This window comes from Phocoena sinus, chromosome 20, assembly GCF_008692025.1.
Source record: "Phocoena sinus isolate mPhoSin1 chromosome 20, mPhoSin1.pri, whole genome shotgun sequence".
Lineage (NCBI taxonomy): Eukaryota > Metazoa > Chordata > Mammalia > Artiodactyla > Phocoenidae > Phocoena > Phocoena sinus.
Genome location: NC_045782.1, coordinates 18,960,133 through 18,984,881, shown reverse-complemented (window position 1 = coordinate 18,984,881; position 24,749 = coordinate 18,960,133). Strand labels below are relative to the sequence as shown.

The window sequence follows — 24,749 nt, the reverse complement described above, 5'->3', positions numbered from 1 at the left end:
GGAGGAAAAAGTGCAGCCGGTATTCACAGTTTCCCACTCAATTGCTTTGTTCTGGGCTCGGTTTCGCTTAATGATTTCTCCATCAGGTCTGAATCCCTTCACATTACTAAAGTCAAAATGCTAACAAGTAAGGCAGAGGGAACCAAGACCTGAGATTCTGGTCCTGAAGCTACAGGGGAAGGCAGCTGAGTTCCGGGGCCAGAGGTCCTGGCAGTGGATCTGGGCCAGAGTGAAGCTAACAAGGGGGCATGTGGATGAAAGTGAGCCGGTAGTGGCCAGCCTGGCCCCTGCTCTGGTTCAAGGTTAAATGTCCATTAACCCAGACAGCAATGCTCCACACCCAGCTCAGGCTCAGGCCACTTTGGGGAAATCACTTCCCTTCTCCCCTGTCCCCAGCCAGAGGGGATTGGCTAGTTTATTAGGAAGGGGTAGACTCTAGGCTGGGAAGGAAGAAGCTACAGCCCGTAAAGGAGAGAGATGCTGTGATAGTGGCTGATGGCCAGAAGACTCCTGTCTGGCTGAGGCGACCTCGTATGCACCCATCTTTCTGCCCTTTCCCTCCCTCCCACCTCTGTTAGCCCATCAACCCCTTGTGCCTCTGCGCCATCTTTGCCTTTAGGCCACTGGTGTCTCTGTCTCAGGTCCTTCTGGCCAGGCAGTTCCTGTTGGTGTCCCTTCTCTGGCTCAGCGCCCTTAAGCTCTCGGAATCCTTCTCTTGTGAACTGTCTTCACGAGCCCAGCCAGGAGGGGTCACTCATATGTCCAGGCTCTCCCACGAGCCCAGCCAGGAGGGGTCACTCATATGTCCAGGCTCTCCCACCTGCCCCTACACATCCATCCACCCCCAACCTGAGATCTGGCTCAGACGGTTCATCTGTCAGTCACAGGTGACTGTTCTCTGGCCACAGCCCAGTAGACTGGTCCAGGCGCAACATTTGCCTCCCCTGTGCCAAGTGACAGGACACCTCCCTCAGCTGAACCTGGTGGGAGTGAAAGGGCTCCATCACGAGACACAGCGTGGGGTCCTGAAGTAGGGTGACCAATTCCTCCCAGTTTGCCTGGACTTTCCCAGTTTTAAAACTAAAAGTCCTAGATCCTGGGAACCCCTCCAGTCCAGGGTAAACCGGATGGTTGGTCACCCGACGAGAGAACTGGACTTAGAACATAAGAACCAGCTTCGGTCCCGGCTCTGCTCTGGACTACCTGTAATCATTGGCAACACACGTCTCCCCCTCTCTAAACTGACAAATGGAATCCCTTCCCTGCCTACCTCGCAGGGCCGTTCTAAAGAGTCACATCAGATGATGAAGGTGAAAGTGCTTAGCGAACACTAAAGCACTGGACAGATGCAAGGGGTTTTTTTTTTTTTTTTTTTTTGCGCTATGCGGGCCTCTCACTGCTGTGGCCTCTCCCGTTGCGGAGCACAGGCTCCGGACGCGCAGGCTCAGCAGCCATGGGTCACGGGCCAGCCACTCCGCGGCATGTGGGATCTTCCCGGACTGGGGCACAAACCCGCGTCCCCTGCATCGGCAGGCGGACTCTCAACCACTGCGCCACCAGGGAAGCCTGCAAGGGGGTTTTATTAACTAGTGTTTATGACCTGGAGGCCAGAGTATCACCAATTTCAATTAATCAAATAAATGGAAAAATAAATTGGTTTTATGGAAACAGATTCCTACACCTTTGCCAAGGGTTCAGGGCCAGAGCAAGGAAAAGGAAGGAATCCAAAGGTTCACAGCTCTGGCTGAGCTAAACTCAAGCAGAAGCTTGCCCGAGCCTCCCCTCTGCTCCAGGAGCCCAGGACATGCCCGTCTGGGACCTACCTGCAAGCTTAGCCCCAGGATGAGGTCTTGTCAAGATCCTTTCCCAGACACAGAGAAATCAAATGCAGTTTGTTCTCAATTGTCCATGCTGTGGTTGACTAAAACTGGCAAATGTCGGGCGAGCATCATTTCCGTGATTCACATGGGGCTTCCCAAGCTGCTTGAGTACTCACGCTTGAACACTGGTGTGTTCAGGGCTCTAGGCTTCACCATATTCTGGGTGTGTTCAGGAATCAACAGGAGGATGTGGAAACCCGAACAGCTCTGAGGGAATCAGTCCTCAATCCCTTGGTAGTTTCTCCTATCGAGATTCGTCCTTGACACTGATGCAAGTCCCCAGCTGAAACTGGACAGGCACTGTCCTGAAGCTTGAGTCCTGAGGCTTAGAGATGAATATGGACATAGCCGTGATGAGTCGGCTCCCTTCTTCCATAGTGGAAGGAAGGTTGTGGTTAGGGAATAAAAGCAAACTCAGTTTGACAGACAGATAGCCAGGTGCTTCCTCTGAAGAAACTTGTCTTCTAGGTGGTGAGACGCCAGAGAAGCAGAGAAACAGCCGCCCATAAATAGGCCTAATATTGGACTGTCTATTGTACAGTGAGAAATAGAGCTACTCTTGCCAAAGTGGACTTAGGCAGGGTAAGTGACAATCTCGTCAATAATTTGGGAGCAAGCTTTGCTGTGGACAATTTGCAATGCAGATTATCTGTCCCTGTGTAATTAAGACTAGATTGTCCCCAGTTCTGGTTTGTGAGTTATGGAATTTGAGGCATTGTGAACCCAATAAAGAAAAACAACTACAACAAAGCTAGCAGCCTCTCTTCCCAGCTCAGCTAATTAGAGACCATCGAAAAACCAGCTTTGCCTGATGTGGGTCAAGCCAGTGCTGGCCTACTGTGCTGGCTTTTTCAGTTAGCCTTGCAGAAGTCACTCGTTTCCCCATCGTCTCTCCATCGGGGAAGTGGGGTGACAGCCAGACAACCCTCCCTCTGCCCCTCTCATGGTGAGTTTGTTTGCTGATGACTTTCCCTTTGAAAAGCTAGCAGTAGTGAGAAGGAAGGGCATTTGCCTAGATTAAAGGAAGTGTCCAATGCCCTTTAAAGTGATGGATGGAAGTTTTAAAATTGGAGAATGTTCTTAAGGTTCACCTCTTTATTTTACAGGAGCAGAAAAACAAGGCTTGGAGTGTATATGGGGCGGGGGGCGTGGAGACCAAGCACATTGTTGAGAAAACAAAGATTAAATTCAGAGGATTCTGACTCTATCTGTGAAATCATACCACATGTTTATTGAATACTTACAATGGACAAGCTTGATATGTACTCCCTTATTTAATCCTGTGACAACCTATGAGGCTGTTATTATTATTGTCTTCATTTTGCAGGTAGGAAAACCAAGGCACAGAGAGGTTAAGTAACTTGCCCAAGGTCACACAGCTGGCAGACTAAGCTGAGATTAAACCCCAAGTTCCAGACATCACTCTTGCTCTTACACACTCACTTCTCAGCTATCCTGCCTCTTGGTTGTGCACATCCCAGAACCTGTAGCTTTTTGGAAAGTTACTTATTCGTAGACTGAGTCTGATCTTTTGCTCATCTTCAAATAAATGTATCCATTAATTCATTTGTCTATAAATATGTATTGAGTATCTACCGTATTCTGTGGTAGATACTCAATATTTATTGAGTATCTACCAGGTTCTGTGGGCTCCAAATAAGTAACACCCAGTTTCTGCCTTCCAGGAGCTCACAATCCATTGATACCCCTCTTCCAGGTGGCAGTCTTTTATTTTGTAAACTGTGTTAGTTTTCTGTTGTAACAAATTACCACAAACTCAGGGCTTAAAACTACACCCATTTATTAGCCTCCAGTTCTGTAGGTCAGAAGCCCAAGCCCAGCCCTTGGCTGGGCTCGTTGTTTAGAGTCTCACAAGACTGAAGTCGAGGCGTCAGCTGGCCTGGCCTCTTACCTGGTGTCTCTGGGGGGAAAATCTGCTTCCGGGATCACTCAGGCTGCTGGGGAGTAGGTGCTATGATTCCCCCCGTTTCATAGAGAAGGAAACTGATGCCCAGAGAGGTTTCTATCTTCCCCAGGACCACACTGGTAGAACTGATGTAATCCCAGCTTGAGTCTGTCAAACTCAAAAAGCAAGGGCCCTCTCCTTTCTCAGCAGCTCCCGGGATGGTGCTTATGGGCAGTGAGTAATAAACACCCCTCCCCCATCCATCACCATGTCACCACTGCTAGTACCAAGAGCACTGGGATGCACTGACTTCTTACCTAGGGCTCCCTTAACCCTCATGAGCATCCTGTGAGGTAGGGGCCATTATCATTCCCATTTTCTAGTTGAAGAAACTGAGGCACCATGGGCTTATATAAGTCACCCAAAGTCACCAAGCTGGTTGGAAATACAGCAGGATTTGGAGTGAGGCAGTCTATCTCCAGAGCCTGCACAGTCTATGCCATCCTGCTTTTTCTGCCAGAAATTGAGAAGAAAAAGAAATGAAAGATGTAAACCTTGCCCATGAAGGAATAAGGGTGCCTGCTCTAGGCTGGGTACATACCGTGGACTCCATATAGCTCAGCATATTTAATACCTGTATTTAAAATAAGCCGATGTGAGGACAGTGGCTCGCCCGAGGCCGCACAGCTGTATAGTGCTAGAACCGGGATTTGAGCTGGGTTCTCTCTAAAGCCTGGACTCTTTCCATTCATCAAAGACACACACAGGTACATGTGCGAGGGATCAGAGAACATGATCCAGTGGTAGCCTCGTGTGCACAACAGCTTGGGGCAGAATGAGGGCCTGAAAGTTGAAGGGTGCGGACCTCAGCCAGGTCAGTCTAGGTGGACTTCTAGGAAGAGGTGAGAGAGAAGGCGAGTGAGTGAGGAGGTGAGTTTGGAGCTCCTTGGATGGTTTGGTTTTGACTAGGAACTATGTCCAGGTTTTGGGTTTTTTTTCTTATTTGAAAAAATACTCGCGTTGGATTGCTATAAATAAATGATGGGCTCTGTTTCTAAATCGGCTTTTATTTCCATGTGTTAACAACTAATTACTGGCGCACTTGGCAGGCAGTCCCTCTCTGAGTCTGCAGAGCCATTAGTGTGACAGCCCCTACTCTCTCGGCATGCATGTTTAAAGAGCCCCTCGCCTCCCTCTTTGAAGGGGGACCCTGCTTACTGGTGGCCTGCCTCTCTCCCCATGAGTCTACTGAGCCTGGAGCAGCTTGACTCCCTCATTTCAAATACAACTTCTATGGAGAAAAGCAAGGCAGGTGTGAATTTAGAGCCCCATTCAGACCCTGTGATCCCCTGGGAGCCCCTGGGTTAAATTTATTTTTATAGAGTTTTTGCAGTTAGCACTGCCCAGCTGCCAGCAGGTGAGAGAGGGAATGTGAGATTGTCTTAGGAGAGAGGGCAAGCCAAAGGTAGGCTTGAACCCCTTTTCAAAGTGCCATCATTGTACAAACTGCAAGCTTACCATCAAGATTCTTTCTTCACCTTTCAATTAGGAGGGTTGCCTCCTGACAAAACTCTTCCTGAGTATTATTATTTGTATCTAAAGGTAGTGAAATGTTGGGGCTTTTTTAAATATAATCTGCATTTCACAGGGCTTCCCAATCCAGACTCTTTCCCAATCCACCTATTTGTAGAGTTATAATGACATCCTACGGCATTTATGGAACTTTCACCGTGTTACGTACTTTACATGAATTATCTCATCGAGTCATCACAAAAGCCCTGGGAGTTTGGTGCTATCTGAATCTCCATCTTCAGGCATAGAGGGGAACAGTGATACATCACCCACGAGGTAGTGGTAAAGCCAGGTCCCAACCATGGCAGCCCTGCCTTCAGATTCTGCTCTCAACCGTGATGCTCTGTTGGTAGAATGGGCTGGCACATCGAGGTCTGTGTGCGGCCTCTTTTTCACCGTATGAGGAAACTGACATGCATGGAGGAAATGCCTGGTCATAACCAACCAGGGACAGAACAAAATCCACATTCTTTCTACTCTACCGAAGCAGCCTGAATCCATACCGTGTTTCCATTTCCTATTGGCCAAGTGCCCTTGGGCAAACTACTAGACTCAGTTTCCTCATCTGTGAACTAGAAATATTAACACATACCTTGTACATTTGAAACAAAGATGGGAAGAGAAAGCACCCAAACTCGTACTCTGGACACAATACATAGACCGTTCTTTCTTCCCTCCTCTGAAGCAAAGCTTCTGAAATAGAGAAGAACCAGTTCTGTTGACCATCCCAGAATATCTTTGTGAAGATGTATGCAATCGGTATAACTGACAATGGATTAATATCTGTGAAAAATAAAGGGTTCCTATAAATCAGTGACTCTCAACTGAGGGCAGTTCGGGAATACCTGGAGACACACTTGTCACACCTGGGATGGGAGGGAAGGATTTACTGCTGACGCCTAGTGAGAAGAGGCCAGGGACGCTGCTGAAGCTTCTGCAATCCAGGATGGTCTCCGACAAGAAAGAATCATCCAGTGCAAAATGTCAATAGTGCTGCTGTTAAGAAACCCTGCTATCAATCAACATGAAGAAAGATCAACAATTCAATGGGAAAATGGGCAAATGATCTGGAGAGGTAAGATAAAGAAGTTAAAAACACAGATGGTCAATAAGCATGAAACTACACCCTGCCTCACTGGTCGTCAGGGGAAAGAATGCAATTTAAAGCAAGAATAAGGCACTGCTTTCCACCATCAAATGAACGGGAATCACGAAGTCTGAGAGTACCAAGCGCTGGTTGGGTTACAGAGCGATGGGAGCTCATGCTAATGCAGGTACAACCACTTCGGAGAACAATTTGGCAAGACCTAAATAAATTGAAGATACACAGAACCAAAGGGAGAAATTCCACCCTGGAGAACTCCTGCTGCAGGTGCAGGGAGAAAAGTGTGAGCAGGAAAGTTAATGGCAGCATTCTAGTAGTGAACCCTTAGAAACAGCAGTCCATCAGAGTGGGGTAGATGATGAAATAAACAGTGTACCAACAAAACTTGAGCAAAGGAGAAGTTACAGTGCCTTCTGAAGACAGTATTTATGCTCAAGTAAAGCTTTAAAACCGGCAAGCCGAACTGTTGACATAGCTGATGTCCACCATGACACATGTACTAGAAACACAGAATCTAGCACGGAAATACCAATATCTGTTTCAGGGTGGTGCTTTCCACTGGGGAAGGAGAGTCACGGAGGGATTCTGTTATATTTATAATGTTTCATTTCCTAGGCTGAGTGGTGGGTGTTTGTTCTCTTATTCCCTATATTCTTTCTATATTTATAATATAAAATCAAGTGGAATGCCACAGAAAGTAGCAGGGTCTCATAAATAATCTAGTGTCCCCATTTAACCCAGGTTGGAGCAGATATCTGGGAGAGGGGTGTTGAGGAAGAGAATCTGCTGTCCCTCTTACTCTAGCTCCCTTATGTGACCATGGCTTTTCCATGCAAACACGTGCCATGAAGCCCATACTTCACCTTCATGATGTCTCCTCTGGTCCCTCTGAACACTGGTATCTGCGTGTTTTCGGAAGTCCTCAGTTTCAGACTTTGAAGGCAAATGCATCTCTCTGGAAGAACTAAGATTCAGGATCCAAGGTCATTCCCGTAGTCAGCTTCAAGATCTGGGGTTTTTACTTTTCATTTTTCATTTCCACCCAGTGCACATCAGGGTGGCTAAGTTCATTTGAAGGAATTTGAACAAAGCAGACAGCATCTTCTTGTCTTCCATATGTTCAAATTTTGTCTTGCCAAGGAAATTATTCATTTTCAAGCACCAGAACCCTCTCAGGACATGTAGAAGACTCTTAAAAGCATTTATAAAACGGGCATAAAGAGGTTCTCTGCAACCTTCAAAACATTTCACACTATGTATGAAAAATCAGTGAATTGTCCTCAAAGAACAGATGTGTATGGGCAGCTTCTACTGACAGGAGCTGGGAGAGGGGCTATGAATGGATTTAAGGCCTGATCACAGTCTTTAGGAGGCTTTCATCCATTCAACAAATATTTACGTAGCACCTACTATGTGATGAGTATGCCCAGGGTCTGGTAATTTATCAGTGAAAAAGCAAAATCCTACATGAAGGTCTCATTGGAATGGAAGAGACAAACAATGCACAAGTAAACAAAACAACAACAAAAGGCAGAGTTTAGATAGTGATAACTGCTAGAAAAAATATGCAATAGGAGAGTATGTAGATAGTGACTGGGGCCTCAGTGCAGTCCCTGCCTTCCTGGACCATACACTCTGGTTGGGGATATCATAACGGGAAGATGCCCCAGATGACCCAGCTGGAGGGATGGGCTTGAGGTGCTATAAACCACCTCCAAAAGTGGGGCACTCAGGCTGGAAGAGTGTGCTACCCAGGGGAGACCAAGTTGGTGGGTTGGACAGGGTAGGTGAGGTGCATAGATTGAAAAACCTGGCCCAATATTTTAGAACTTCTCCCATAAAGAAGTGAAATCCCTTTCCCCGCCCCTTGACTCTGGGCTGGGCTCGTGACTCGCTTTGACCAGTAGAATGTGGTGGAAGAGACACTCGGTAAATTCCCGAGCCAAGGCCTGGAGAAGTCAGGCAATTTCTGTTTTTACGTTCCTGGAAGCTTGAGATTGTCATGTTCTGAAGAAACCCCGCCTGGCCTCCTCAAGGACAAGCGGCCACCGTGGAGAGAGAAAGGCCACGTGGAGGATGAGAGGCCATTCCGGTCACCCAGCTGAGACCCCAGACACATGGGTGGAGCCATCCCAGGTGCCCCAACGTGGACTGTAGTCACCTACGTTAAGCTGGACAAGGCCAGCAGAAGAACCACCCAGCCTCCCCACAGAATGATGAGAAACAATAAGTTTCTAAGTGGTTGTGCTGCAATAAGTAACACAGAAGGTAGCACTCAAAGACACACACGCAGTGGTAGACGGTTCTCTGGGACCAGCCAGTTCACAGAAAGTGCTCATCAGATCTGCGGTAAGAGAGACAGGTTCCATCCCAATGCTGGGGCCCGGAATAGTGACACAAGTGTCAAGGCCAAGCAGGCTTCTAAGTGAGCCCCACCCTAAACTCTCCTTGTATGCACCGATGGTCTGAGAATGGAGGCTTCAGGTCAGAGCCTCAGAGGTGTCCAGGACTCAGGCCTGGAGCAGTGGGCACAGGGCTTGAAGGAGTAAGACTCATTCCTAACTCCTCTCTCTGAGTCCTGATGGGATCAGGCCTAGGTGAGACAGAGGCAAAGGAATTAGCCTTCAGTAGCACTGAGCTAAGGTAGGTCTCTCAGGAGAAAGGTCACATGTACAAAAAGATCAATACAAGGACACAAGAGCCTGGTACCCAAAGGGTGGGTCAGATGCTAAGAACATTAGGAGTTCAGGGAAGGGATGGGTCACCTAGGAGACAAATAGTGCAGGAATGAAGTGTACGGTCTCCTAAGGGGGTGAAGATTTGAGTGAATGAAGAGTTGGACTGCAGCAGACAAGAAGTGGACAGGAGTGGTGAAGAGGACACTTCGGAAAAGAGAAGATGGCGGGAGAGAAGGAGAGGAGGCAAGATCCAGCTTTCCAGGGGAAGAGGGGCAGACCCATTGGCTAAGGGAGAGCTCATGTAGATATGACCAGAAAATAAGGGCTAACTGTGAACGCTAAGAGAAGCAACTTTGCTTCTAGGTTGTGGCACATGAAAGCCACTCAGAATTTTTGAGCAAAGAAATGATATGTGCTTTAAAAATAAAGATTTAAATGAGTCGGTGCATGGTTGGATGGATGGATGGATGAATACGCATCAGTTAGGACAGGCAGATGTATGCTTTAAACATAAAGATACGGATGAAAGAATAAATGGATCGATGGGCGCATGACTGGGTGGATAGTTGAATAGGTAACAGTGAAGACATACAGATACGCACTTTAAAGATACAGATCTGAATGAGTATATGAATGACTAAATGAATGGATGCACGCATGGATAGGCACATGGGTAGATGGAGGAATGGACGACGATGTGGCAGAAAGAAGAGCCTGTGGAAGTCAATTAAGTCCTCTAGTGAGTAGCTTTGACACTTACGTCCATCAGTGCTGCTGCCTTCCACTGCCCCACTCCCTGGGGCCCATCCCATCAGCCCGGTACTGTGGGCTCACCTGAGTACTGGTGAAATGGTTCAGGAGAATGTGTCGTGAGGGTGACAGGAGCTCACTGATCACAGCCAGGCTCTAGCTCTTCTGGGAGCAGATCACAATGGCATAGGATGAAGGCTGCAAGATGGGGAACCCAGGTATGTCACACTTGTTTGTGCATACGCCTCACAGGCCCCAGTTGTGGCAAAGGGGGCTTCCAACCACCTTGCCTTATTGTCACATTGAATACAATGCCAGGCACATAGTAGCATAATTGCTCAATGAAAGTTTGATGCATTGAAAAGAAATTTCCTTGAAGTTCCCTGGATGGGACAAACAAACAAGCTGTGTATAACTGACACCATCCCCGCCATCCCATCCCCACGAAAGCCATTGTTAGAGAGGAGTGAGTTGAACAGTCCATAACCCGACCTTCAAGGGGAGACATAAATCAGACCTCATCAGCTTTCAGGGAAATAAATTCTATGAAACGAGCCTGCCATCTGCCTTTTGTGTTATAGATCAAGCTTCCCTTGGATCTTTTATGCCTACGGGCTGAGGTCCATATTCCTTACCAAATACGCACAGTCCCCCACTTTATGACCTCCAGCTTTAAAAATATCCATATGGTCCTTCGTTTATTGATTGCTAATTATGTGTGGGAGAATATATCAGGCATTGGAACCCAAGATGAATGAGATGCATTCCTTCTCCTCAAGGAGAATATTATCTATTAGGGAGACGGGTACTTATACATGTACTGTACATTTGATGTAATGCATTACAGCACAGTAACTGAAAAGGTAGGCACGTGACCCAAGTAACACAGAGGAGTGAGGGATGAGTGAGTAACTCTGCCTGAGGGTTGGGGAAGGTGTCATTATTTAAGCTTATTCTGGAAGGTTAAGTGGAAGTTTCCCAGGCCAAAAAGAAGGGCAAGGAAACTTCAGGCAGAGGGAATAGTCTCAGTTAAGACCCTTGGTTACGAGTTATGGAAACTGAAGTGAAATAGGAAATTTAATATCTGGAGACCTGCCCTGTCGATTCACAGGTTGGTTGTACAAGTCCCACGAGAGGATATATAAAAATGCTTTGTAAGCTACAAAGTTCTGAGCAGATGCAAGGGCTTATTATAGAAGGTGCTCGGTGTCTGGGTGGTGATTGATTGGCCACTTTGGCACAGCCCAGTGGGCAGCCCATAACACGTCCCTGAACCAAGACACGCTAATAGAGAGCCTACTGAAGTGAGTCTTTAACTTGAGGGCTCCCCTGGTACCCGTTTGGATTTTGTTTGACTGTGAAAGGACTGAGATGGAAGGGATGGGCAAGGACTGAGATGGAAGGGATGGGCAAGGGCTGAGGTCAGACAGACTTGGAACCAAAGAGTGATGGTCACTGCTGCTTGAAGAGTCATCAGAATGAAAATGAAATCGCGTGGTGGTTATTAAGTGATGAAAGGAAGGATATATGGGCACCATTTGCACTTTGCAGGAATCGGGACTCTGAACATCAAAGCATTCATCAACAATGGACTAAGCGTCTATTATTTGTAAGGACCTATGGTTAAGTAGAATGAGGGAGAGAGAAGTGAAAAAATGCATAGACCCTCCCCTCAAGGAGTCTGAGATTTGTAACAGAATCTTACGACATGGTTGATAAGTGCCAGGTCCAAACCCAACTCCTGATTTCCACCCCCAAACTACTCCTCCACTCGTTTCCATCTCGGTAAATGGTGCCTCCATTCACCGAATTACTCAGGCACAAGTCTGAAATTCAGTTCCACTGTTTCCCTCCCCTCCTGCCCGCATCCAGTCCATCAGCAAGTCCTGTTGGCTCTTCCTCCAAAGGAAATCCCAACCCTGCCATTCCTTAGACACCATCGTCTCTGCCTGGGATGTTGTTTCCACGCTCACATTCCCACAGCCCGGCAGCCAGATCAACCTTTTCAAAATGCAGATCAGATGATGACAGATTATGCTCCTCCTCTCAGCACCCCATCCCCCCCCCAACTAGAGCTTCATGCTTAGACCCCAATCCAGATTCTTTGCAGTGGTCCACCAAGGCTACCAAGCTCTCCGTTATTTCACCCCTGCCCATTTTTTAACCATTGCTCTGGCCCTCATTCGCTATCCTCCACACTTGCTTTCTCCCCCACCAGACTTATTCCCATCCCCAGGGTTTTGCCTTTGCTGTTCCCTCTGCCAGACTCACTCTTCCCTAGACCTGCACAAGGTCACTCTCTCACCACACGCAGACTCTGCTCAGAGATGCTTTCCCCGACGTTCTTGCTGAAGTTGCCACCCCTCCAGCCCCACTGCTCTCCGCTTATCCAACTTTTTTTCCCATAGGAATGATGTAGTGCACACAGTAGGTACTAAACCTATCGTGTTTGAATGAATGCATGCAAGAGAAACACCAGGAAACGAGTACACATATCTGCTGGGGTTGGGTTCTGGAAGAGGCATATGATCTGACCAGGTGAATGAAGAACAGGACATTCCAAGCAGAGGGAATATACAAACCAAGACAGAAAGATGTGGAAGGACATGGCACATCTATGGGAGTGGAGACAATTCAGTTATAAGGCTCATGCACACCCATGAGAGAGTAGTGGGATGCTAGGCAAGGTGGATCATGGAGGGCCCTGTGCACCGTGCCGGGGACCAGATCTCTAGCTGCAAGATGGCATCTCACATCATGGGAGATTATTGTGAGGAGTGGTAAAGGGACTCCTGGAGAGAGAGGTCACTGAGCCTGAAGCTGAAAGAGTTTGGGGCTCAAGGTGGCTCACAGGAGTTTGCAAACCTTGCAATAACGTCATGCCCCCTCCCGGGTCTGTTTATGTCGGTTCCTCTATGGGTTGATGACTTCGTTCTGCGTCTTTAGTTCAAATTCCTCAGGTGAAAAGAAATTTGATTGACTCCTGTTTTCTCTGTTAAAAGAGGCCGCACTTTAAAGGCCAGCTGGCAGCCAGGATGCTTCTCTCTTGAGTCAGATGTTCCTGCCTGATTCAGTTAGCTGTGGCCTGGTTGGAAAGAAGGTCACATGGCATGAACAAGGCTGCTTGGCCCCCCTGCCCCCTGCAGGGACCGTGGACAGGGTGGTTCCTTTAGTAGGGGAAGTGGGACCCACCACACCCCAAGGCTGACCAGTACTATATATATATGTCACTCCAAACACAAGTAATCCTAAAACTAAACACAAAATAGGAATTGTTTTAAGTCTCCCAAGTATTTGTCCTGAGCTAGGCAGAGCTCCCAGACAGTCTCTATTCTGAGTTCCTCTTTTTGTGTAACCTATAAGGCTCCTGGCTGAGTGGCAGAGAGGCATAAAGGAAGTGAGCCCTGAGTGAGGACGGCCTCAGTTTACCCACCAGTATAAGGGGGGAGGGCAGGATGACCCCAGTCAATAAGGACACTCCTGGCTACAAGAGAGTAAAAGCCCCCACTGGCATAAACTGTAAGGACCCTCCAGAGTTCATAGAACAGGAAGTCCAGAGTTAAGCTGAGCCCAGGGTTATGACACTTGGCACTCATCACACCACCAGGACCCAGGCTCTAGCCCTCTCTCTGCCCCGGGATCAGCAGTCCTCAGTGCTGATGTCATCTTCAGCCTGGTAGCAAGGTGTCTGCAGCAGTCCTGGGCATCGTGCATGGACAGGACAGTATCCAAAAGAGGAAGAGGAACCTCTCTTCCTGTGACTCCCTTAGAAGAGAGGAGAGATTATTCCAGAAACTCCCAAAGATTCTGCCTGCTCTCTCATTGGCCAGAATTGGGTCACATGACCCTTCCCATTGTCAAGGGGAATGGGATTACCCTTAGATCAATCTAGGGATGAGGGTCATCTCCCTCTGAAACAGGTATCTTTGTCGGGGAAGGATGGATGTCTGAAGCAGTTCAGGTTCTCTTGGGAAGGAGAATGGGGACATGCACGAATGCTGGGAAGCAGCCTAAGTGCCCACTCCACTCTAAGGACCATTCCAGACAACAGCAGAGACAAAGGCAGCAAGAAAGATAGGGCTCAGGAAGTGCAGAGACGGCCTCCTGTACAAAGACACGCATAGGTGTGGAGGCAGAAGCTCTGCTTTCAAATCACAGCTCTGCCACCCACTAACTGTTGTGTCCTCACTGAATTTCAGTTTGTCCACCTGTAAAATGGGCGTTCAAAGATCTGTTCTGACTCTGTAATCATCTCATACCCAAACAAAATAATGGAGGCAGAAGAGGTTCCCAGCCTGAGGAGGGTGACAGCTCATGTGGTAGAGAAACTGGTTATTATTAACGAGACAGAGACAGAGAGACAGAGAGAGCGTGCCTGCAGAGTCAGAGTGAAGGGCAGGCCAGGGACGAAGGCCAGGGTGGCTTGCGGGCACATCGAGGTGTGACTGGTAGTCTGTGTCATTTCACTCTGCCCCTCAGAGCCATAAATGCCCTCTTCAACCCTGGGATGTATATTCCTGTTTGCAGGAGGACACCAAATAACGAAGAAAAGAAACTCAGGAGACCCAAGCAGAATTTTGTACTTTTTGTCACCTTCCATCAGCCCAGGGACTATGTTGGAGCTGCTGGCAGAGATCGTTTTCTCTAGGATTGAGGGCTCGATCTCCTTAAATCAGTACCCTAGAAACGTCCTGGAGATGGTGGGGAAGCCATCTTCAACCTGATCCATTGCAAACCGACCAGTGGATTAATGAGGCAGGGCAGGTCTCCCGAATCGAGATTTTTAGTTTTTTGAATTTTGAGGCTTTCTTCAAAAAATCTCAGTTAACTGGACTGCTGACTTGGCCATAGGGACTCTGGCTTTAAAATGAGAGAAAAAGACAGGCAGAAACAAGGAGGTGCGACTCCGTGTTTTGGAGCGCGGCGCCTAATCCAGTTCATTTTAGCGCCGCGTGACGGTGAGATGCTTCCGTGCCCACAATCAGCACGACCTTGCCTGTCATGGGGCCGGAGCAGCATCGCTCCCAGGGTAAGGCATGACCTTCTGCTGGGCGCTGGTAGTTCCGTTGTCGGGCCTAATATCCCTGATTTGGACCTTAGCTGTCAAATCTGTTAAAGGATATCATGGTGCCAGGATGAGGGCTGCCTGTCTGCAGCCACATGCAGGATTTGGTTCTCCGAACGGCAACAGTAGAAGAAAACCCTAGATTCCTGCTGACGAAAGCAGCCAAGAGCTAAGGCAGATGACTCGATGGGAGAGCCTGGGCCCAATGCCCCACCTATCATCCATTTACCACGTATGACCTTGGACCAGTCACTGCCCCCTGTGGTCTTGGAGTCCCCCCGTGAAAAGTGATGGGGTTCCACTAGACGGTCTCTGAGATCCTTTCCAGCTCGGTCCCTCACTGGTTCTTTGACTGGGCACAGTGGCTACAGGATCAGGTCTCTCTAAGGGCTTTTTCTCGCTCAGCCTGGGGCTCTCCAGAGGGTCTGGGCAGAAACATTTGGGAGCAGACCTGGGGTCCTGCACCCACACAGATAAAGGGCAGGGAAGGGTCAAAACGTGCCTTCAGGCCTTAGTGAAAAGCGCCCAGGGGAATGGCTGGGGGGAGAGCTAGAAAACGCGTTTTTGTTGATGCCTCAAATGTCGGAATCAGAAGGAGCCAGGATTGGGAATGTGGAAACCTGGATCTAATTCCCAGTTCTGCTGCACGCTGAAGTACCACTAGCTTCCAGCTTCTCAGAAGACCTGAGTTCTGGGAACTAGGGAAACCTCGTCATTTTGAACAGCATAAACCCAGGGAGTTTAAGCTTCCCAGGTGGGAGGGCCAGCTGGCTGCGCAGTCTCAGTTCATTTGGCTCCAGAGTTACAGCCCCTTGAGCTCTCTCCCTGTAAACAGCTCTTCCTAGAGCCCACTGGTCCTAGCCTGGTCTCAGACAAACCCTTCCCCTACGAAGCAGCTGGGATGGGCCAGAGTATGCAGGGGAGTTGACTAAATCCTGAGGGAGGACAGAGAATGAAGCAAGAGGGCAATACTCAGACTCAGTTTCTCCTCTGCTCTCAGCAGGAGATCCACATGCCCTTGGAGGCAGCCACCCATCACAGCCCCTTGCCTGATACCCCACCTCCCAACTTCTGGATCAACCCTAAGAGATGTCACTGCCTCACCCATGAGCCTCCCGATGAGATTTCAACCCCCTAGAGGTCAAGCTTAGAGATCCCCATTCCTGGAGGTGACCCCCATGTCTCACAGATGCCAGATCTGGTCTGAGAAGCTCCGCTTCCCCTAGGCAGTTTGTACCAGGAATTATGTCCTCTTCCAGGCAAGAGCCACCCTGACACATAGGGTAAGGCTTGCCCTCTCCTGGTTGGCGGTGACCCTCCAGGGCGATAGCATTCCAGTTTCTATGCTAACACAGCAATGGTATCAGCAGTCCTGGCCAGCGGTCCTTCTGTCTGCAGTCTTCCTGGTTGGGGAAGACAGGCTGAAGATTAGGGATGGGGTGGGAAAATTGAGGGAAGATGGGAAATCTCTGGGACTCTGTCTATGTATTCAGTCATTTAATAAGCATTCCGAAGCACCTACTATATACTAGGTCTGTGCTGGGCACTGGAACGTGACAGGTGCAACCAAGAGCTCTATTGGGGAAGATGGCATATGTGTAAAGATGGCTGTCTAGGAAAAAAAAAAAGTGTGCTCTAAGAGCAGATCAAATTTGGGAGTGCAGAGAAAGATGGGGAGGGCATTTGGCCCAGGCGAGTTGGAAAGGGTTTCACAAAGGGAGCTGAGTACTTAGAGAATGGTTCTGACTCTCCTAAGAATAACAACTACCCCTTTTTGATTCCCTGGAAAAAAAATCGTTTAAACACCCTGGGTTGGAACAGCTGTCCTGAGAAAAAACCCAGAGTCTGGCAAACAAGGAGCAAACTTCTAAAAGGAGTCCCAGGAATGTGAATTCGGATACAGATCCAAGATTCTAAGATCTTACTGGGGGACTGAGTGTGCGCACAACCCTGGGTTGAGGAATGTCAGTAACTAAACCAAGACCTGCATCTGTTTATAAAAAGATTTGTACTTCTGGGAATAGTCCCGGAGGGAAATTGGTCATCGATTGCTAGGAAACCAGCAATCCCTGCTGGGCTTTCTGCTCCCTGCTACGTTTGCACATGTTTGTTTTCCCCAGGCTCTTGCCTGCTCTCCTCTCTAAACACACAGGCAAACTCACCAGCATATGTTCCAGCTCCCACCCCCATGTCTTCCTGAATAAAAACACCAGCACGTGCAAGACAATGGATGGTGTTGCCACAGATGGCGGCGCTCCAGACGATGCAGACGGTGGAAGAAGAGCCCACGGGTTTCTACGTTCTGTTTCTGTTTGGTCTTCTGTTTCCGTGGCTGATCATTAGAGCAGAGTGTTTGCCTTGACGAAGACCCTTGGCAGATGAAAAGTGGGCTTGCCTTGCTACAGGTGGGAATATAGTTAATAAATGTTGCATTGCACAGTAGGGAACCAAGCTGAGTGAGCACTTTGAAGTGCTATCGTTTCTGTGTTAGACCAAAGCTTCTCTTTCACTGGTCTTTAAAACCCAAGTGTGACAAGCCAGGCACACATAGATGTGCGTGGATGCGTGTTTATTCTTTCAGGACCCCCTGGTGCGGCCAGAAGTTGGTCTTTGGCCATTACACATATGCATACATACATACATTCTAATGTTGATACTTAAGGGTAGGGAAATGGAATGGATTCTTACCAGTAAATGAGTGACTTTTAGTAAATTCATTTCTGAAATGACACCCATTATTATTAAGCACCTTCTTGTCCGTAGCACTGCATTAATATCCCGGAACCCAGGAAGCAGAAAGGCCTGACCCCTGAAAATGTAGACGGCGCTCTGATGTGCCACCTACCACATACAAAAGCAGCAGACCAGGGAGACTATCTGGCAGTTGGGAGGGACCACTGGGCTTTGGAATTAGACAATCTGGGTCCAAATTACATGTGAATTCCGATATTTTCACTTATCTAAGCCTCAGTTTCTTCTAAAGAGAATTTCTTTAAGTTGATTTCTCTAAGAGAATTTGAGAACTTCTTCTAAGTTAATTCTAAAATAGAATTAAAAGGGTTATTATTACAGGGTTATTATGATGAGGACAACATAAGACAACTCACCTAAAGCCCCAGGCGGTGTGTCCTCGACCCAGATGGTGCTCAGTGAATGTGAATTTCCGTCTCCTTCTGCCCTCCATACGGAGCTCCCAGCAGCCTCTCTCGTTCCTTCGTCTCGTTGCTTCTTTCTCCTTTGGGAGTGTTTGCTAGGGCACAGTTAAAACTGCATCATAGACAACCTCTGATCCCCTCTGGGTTCTTCTTTCCAGAGTCTCAAGAAGCAGACTCACACCTCCCTTTCCTCTCAACTTCTTTGCACTCTCCCTTCCCAAGGTCTCGGGGACATTTGTGCCCAAGCCCTATTTTTCCCATCCCCGAATATCACAAATGCTCATTTTCCGTAACTGAAATTTGCTGTCAAATGTATTTAACCAACTGAGGAGTCCTTTTGGGGCCTCACTTGGTTCCAAAGTCACGGCTCCTTTAGTCACTTCCTCTACAGTCTGAAAAAGAACTTGGTCTCCAAGGTGATTTCACTCTCTCTGATGTGGAAAGGACGCCGACATTACACAAATGGTGTGCTTGCTATCGATCTGTTTTCTTTTCTTTGAGGATTTCTGTGAAAAACGGGTTCGGGTTTTATTTTTAGCAAATTGATGATTCCTTCTGCCTGCACACATGTCCACCTGTCTGTCTGTCTATGAGCACAGCCACCCCAAGCCCAAGGAAAGCTTTCTTTGCCTGGCCTAGACACGTCTATTCATCTTAAGAGCTTCACGCTGAGGAAATGGTTTCAGGTCTTTGGGAGTTGAAAAATGGCAGTTTAGGAGTATGGTCTTCAATGGTCATATTTTCTACACATGAAGCCGTTTGGGTCATTTGTAGTCAGCATCCTGGAATCGTACTGAATGATTCACTGTTTTCTGTGCTGTCTTATGCTTCCTTGCCTTTGCTTGTGTTATTCTCTCTCCCCAAAATATCATTTCTCATTCATTCATTCATTTGATCAAAAATATTTATTACCTACCTATCCTGGAGAAGGTGCCCTGCTGAGTGTTGGGACTCACAGATGGGCAAAACCAGATTCTGTCCCTCAGATGTTATCTTAAGGGCAATAGAAATCATTGAACCATTTTGGGGTGGGTACTGGATCTGATTAGATTTTTGGCAACAGAGTGGCAAATCGATTGAAGAGGACAGGTTTGAACGTGGGAATTTCTGCTTTTAACCATGATAGAAAAATTGGCACGGGACATAAATAACTACATAAGTAGATGGAATATATAAGCCAGCTGCTTTCTGGCAGTGGCAATGGGCAACACAAGATCGTGATCCCTGAAGAAAGAGAAAATCGTGAGGTGAGGTCTCATTTTCTCCAGTTCTCCATCTAGGGACAATTTTCTAACTGTGATGTAGGGAGTCAGAGCCCATACGGAGCATGACACTCCCATTCACTGAGGAGATAGGGATATGGTTTGGAGACTGTTCAAGTTGCAGGAAACTGGGGGGCAGGCCATCACAGAGTGGGGAGCTGTGCAGAGGGAGTCCCCAGAACCCTATGTGGTGGGAGGGCTGGGATGCACATGCATAGGGCAAGGCTACGTAAAGCTTACCAACAGTGCTTTTACAAGGTTGAGAGTGGGCTGGAAATGCAGGAGGTTGAGCAATTCCAGGAGGTGCTGGGGTTCCGGCCCAGCCAGAGCGTAGAGACCTTGTTAACACCCAGAGATCCAGTTAAGACACCAGAAAAGCCATGCCTTAGGAGTCAGAACATGTCCTATAGCAGGGGTCAGCAAATTATGGGTCCTAGAATATATAATTTCTAAGTGTAGCCACCTATGTTTATAAATAAAGTTTTATTGGAATACATCCATGCCCATTTGTTTACAATGACAGAGTTGACCATTTGCTACAGAGACCATATGGCCCACAAGCCTAAAATATTTATCTGGCCCTTAAGAAAAAGTTTTCTGACCTTGGTCCTTGAGTAAGGACTATTCAAGACCTGTTCCAATAAAGCCTAAAAACAAACTTCAACAAGATCCACAGGGCATTTTGCAGTTTGATTCCTATGAGGTTACTAGAGCTTAGAAAACACCTTGACCTTTCACAGAATGCCCCTCACCCCACAAAAAGCATAAAACCAAACCTCTCAAAGTTCAAGATGATCTGCCAGATAGATGATGTTCCAGATTGAACAGTTTGCTGGAACTAAACTGAACTTTCTTCAGAGGAAGATAACAGAATCCAGAATCTCCGCGATGCAGCATTCATATTGTCCAGAATACAATAAAAAGTTACTAGACATGCATAGAAACAGGAAAATCTAATCCATAAGTGAGAAAAAAATACTTAGTAGAAACAGACTCACAAGAAAAACCAAATGTTGGATTTAGTAAAGACTTTAAGGTTCATATTATAAACAGTATATTAGGGAAATATGATCCCAATGAGTTAATAGACCAGTCTTTGCAGAGAAAAGGAGGCTGCGAAGAGTGTATATGGGAAGACCAGTTAGAAGTCTATTGCCAAGGCGCTGGTGAGAGATGGTGATGACAGATTACACTAAGATGGTAGTTATGCCTCTAGAGATAAATAGGTGTATTCAAAAGATTTTTAGGAGGAATATTTAACAGAATTTGGTGATGGGCTAGCTGTGGAGATAATGGAGTAGGATGGGTAAAGCAAAACTCTTAGGTTTTTGGCTTGAAAAGTGAGATTGTTGTTGATGCCGTCCACTGGGTTGGGAAACCCTAGAGAAGTATGTTTTGGACAAATTGTGTTAAATTTTAGATATCATTAGTTTTTCATCTCAAGAGTTCTCAATTCTTATTTAAGGCTCAGCTCAAATGCTCCCTCCTTCCCCAGCTTTAATATTCCTGCTCCTACCCAGGCAGAATTGTTCACTCTCAGTGTTCCCGTAACACCCTGTTAAGACCTTTATTATATAGCCCATCATTCTCTTTTGCAACATCTCTTTGCACCTAGACAGCCTAGGTGATAGCCTAGATCAAGAGCTCCCTGAATGGCGGGGACCATGCCATGTTCAACTTCCTAGTCTTGACTCTTAGCGGTGTACTTAGCACACAGTAGGTACTGAGTTGATGTTGAATGAAAAGTAAATTGATGAGTGAATGAATGCGGTTTCTTAGATCATTTCATTCCCTGAGGCTTCTGATGGGAAACCATTTCTGAGATTAAGGGCAGGGGTTTGGGAATCAGACAGAACTGAGAGCAGGCATGGTTTTCCACTAACTTGCCAAGAAATTGAATAAATGACTTTAACACTTCTAAAATCATGGGAATAACTCAGGGGGACGTGGGAACTAGGTATGTTTAGGAGAGTAACTGCCCTTTTTCATGTAGGTCGCTAAAGGGAAGATTAAAAGACAAATTAGGGTCTCTAGCTAGCTCACATGGAAATACCAATACGTGTGCCTACAAATTCAGCAAAGGCTGTCCCTCAGAGATGGCTCTGAGCAACTTCCCAGCTCCACAGTTCTCACTTCCTACCAAATTGGGGCGTTTGGTGCCGCCATTAAATTTTGGGTTAGCAGAGTATATTTGGTTGTGCTTCACAAAAGTTTAAAATGTTGCTGAAGTAGTTAAAAGAAGACTCTGCTTAATTTTCTGGATTTAAATGTATTTAAACTCTAAATAACCATACCTTCAATGACCCCTAAATACTACAAGGTCACAGCGACCAGAAAGAAATAGGCTCTAATCTCGTTCCAACTCTCAGATCTTCCCACTGGCTCAGTCCCAGGCCAAGCTGAAGGGAGAGGCAGCCAGGCCTGCATGTTGTCAGTGCTCTGAAACTCCAGAGCATCCCTGCCGCATGCCCTTGGCCCCCCCCAGGAACTTCAGTTATTCAGCTCATTGTGCAATTGCTTTCTGGTAGTGTCCCCTCTCCCCAAGTCTCTGGTCCAAGTTCAAGGCTGAGTGACAGTCTTAAAGTGGTAACATCACAAAACACCCTCTCACCCGTAACCGCTTGTTCTGGCCTTTACCTTCAGTTACTAAGCTTATCTATCTCATGATGAGATGCCTAGGAAACCAGTGTTTCCTATTTCTGAGGCATCCCTTTGCAGGAATAGGCAGCTGTTATCCTTAAAATATCCAAACAGGTATCTTTCCCAGGAGATGTTTTGAAATGCGAGCAAGAGATTCCTTCTCACTAGCCTTCACGACGTGCCTGGATTCTAGGTTTCTGAAAACACAGTGCTTTTATTGGAAGTGAGCCTTGTCTTGCTCTGGAGGGTGCTAGAAGTTCGATTTGGCAGAACTCAGGTGCTCCCTAGATCCTCTCTATCCCTTGGAGATCTAGGGAAGCCTGACCAACATCCCCAATCAAATCAGGCCTGTGAAAGTCCAGAGCTCTTCCTGTGATCTCTGCGAATTCCTGTCTGCTGATGTCCTCCTGGACTTCCTTATCTCTGTTCCTGGTATTCACACCTGAGGTCTAATTTCCGCCCCATGGTAACCTGAGCATAAGCTCAGTCCTCTCATAGGTTTACAACAGAGCCATTTGGAGCAAGAATTTCATGAGGTTAGTAAGTCCGCTGAAGGTTTGAGCTATCACATTATGTACCTCTCGGCTTTTCACTAGCTCTCTCCCCATCCCCTTTCCCCTCTTTTCATTCCCTCCCTGTAATGGTTAATTTTATGTGTCAGTTTGACCTGGCTAAGGAATGCCCAGAGAACTGGTAAAGCCTTCTTCCTGGGTGTGTCTGTAAGGGGGGTTCTAGAAGAGATTAGCAATCTAATCAGTAGAGTGAGTAAAGATTACCCTCACCAGTGTGGGTGGGCACCATCCAATCCACTGAGGACGCTTATGAAACAAAAAGGCAAAGGAAGGGCACATTCTGTCTTTCTTTTCTTGAGCTGGGATGTCCATCTTCTCCTGCCCTCCGAAATCAGAAATCCTGGTTGTTAGGCCTTTGGACTCCAGGACTTATGGTGGTGGACACCCTGCCCCCCGCCCCAGTTGTCAGGTGTTTGGCCTCAGACTGGGAGTTACACCACTAGTTTCCCTGGCTCCCTACCACCAGGCTTTTTTGGTTCTCCAGCTCGCAAATGTCAGGTTATGGACCCTCTCGGCCTCTGCAGCTGTGAGCCAATTCCCTTAACAAATCTCCCATATCTGTCTGTCTGCGTGTGTGTATATAAATATCCTATTGGTTCTGTTTCTTTGGAGAACTCTGACTAATACAGAAACTCTCCCTATATACAGTAACAGCAAAATCTTCCCCTTGCCTCTCAAAGAGTAGTTTCCTTCGTTCACGTGTCCCCGGGCAGTCTCACTTTCCACCCCCAAGAATGTGTCATGGTATATTCCAAACTAAGTGTTTCATTCCTAAAAAAGATTTAGTGTCAGCTTTTAATACAATGACATATATTTCATCAGAATTTGGGTTACTCCCTCCACATTGGAGAAGGGGTGCCTTCTAAGCCCCATTCACCTAATCAGGAGCAGATCTGAAGCATTAAAACACCTAGTTTGGGGAGAGCTCCAAGCCTAACTCGGGGAGTTATGGATTAGGTAACCAAGCCCATTCTGTTACCCCAGCCCCATCAACCTTCAGAGACATCTGGAAGTACTGTGAAACGTATTGGAAAGAAAGAAAGAGGATAAGTATATGAGGCGTAGACATTGACGCTAGACAGACCCGCGTTTGATCTTTAAACCTGCCTCTTACCGATAATCTGAGAAATGGAGATAGTAACAGATAACTCACAGAGTCATTGAGAGTATTAGGATAAGAATGTACTGAAAACCCCCAGCCCCGGGCTTCCCTGGTGGCGCAGTGGTTGGGAGTCCGCCTGCTGATGCGGGGGACACGGGTTCGTGCCCCGGTCCGGGAGGATCCCACATGCCGCGGAGCGGCTGGGCCCGTGAGCCATGGCCGCTGGGCCTGCGCGTCCGGAGCCTGTGCTCCGCAACGGGAGAGGCCACAACAGTGAGAGGCCCATGTACCGCAAAAAAAAAAAACCCAAAAAAAACACCCCAGCCCCTACTTGACATGTAGTAGGCGCCTCTCCTTTCATTCATGGTCAACAGTGGCTGCTGTACATTTCTGATATGTTTCAGTCCCAAAAGTCTCCTTCACAGTCACTTCTCGGTAAAGCCAGATCTGGAGTGTCACTCAGCCTTCCTTCCCACCAGCTCAGTCCCTGGCCAGCCTCAGGCACGGGGTCCTCCCTGGCGGTGGGGAATAGATGTACCTTCCGGTGGTGCTTCCTGTGTTCAGCCAGGTTGGTCATTCCTTCCTTTCAGACCCCACCCCCATTGCCCATCAACTCCTTCCACATAAAGCACAGAAGATGGATCACCCATGTGGAAGCGATCTCCACTACAGAAATTAGAAGGATTTGCTATATTAGGATGATGGTCGTTGAACTGGCAACCCCAGGCCAGTTCACATCTTTCCATGTGCTCTTCCCACTTCTTGGAGTATCATCTCCCCTAAGCTTCTCTTATCTCCAAGGTAGACAGCCATTCATTTTGCATAGTCACTCCAGGCTTCCGTAGTCACTCCTTTCAAACGATCCTCACCCGTCTCTCACACACACAGACACACACACACACACACACACAAATACTAAAATAGTCTTTTTCCCCTCCTTAAACTGTAAACTGACTTAGGATGGAGACTGTCATTTTTGTGTAGAATCAAATTCAACGCAAATAACACTGCCTCCAACTAAAGCCATTTTCCGTCCATAGGAAACTCTCCAAGGCAGTTGAA

The 24,749-nt window shown here is 47.4% G+C and overlaps 1 protein-coding gene across 1 annotated transcript in view; it reads left to right on the top strand.

Annotated features, from left to right (window-relative positions):
• ASIC2 (acid sensing ion channel subunit 2) overlaps positions 1–24,749 on the top strand; it is a 1,009,846-nt gene that overhangs the window by 488,274 nt on the left and 496,823 nt on the right. The gene's annotated exons all lie outside the window — the stretch shown is intronic.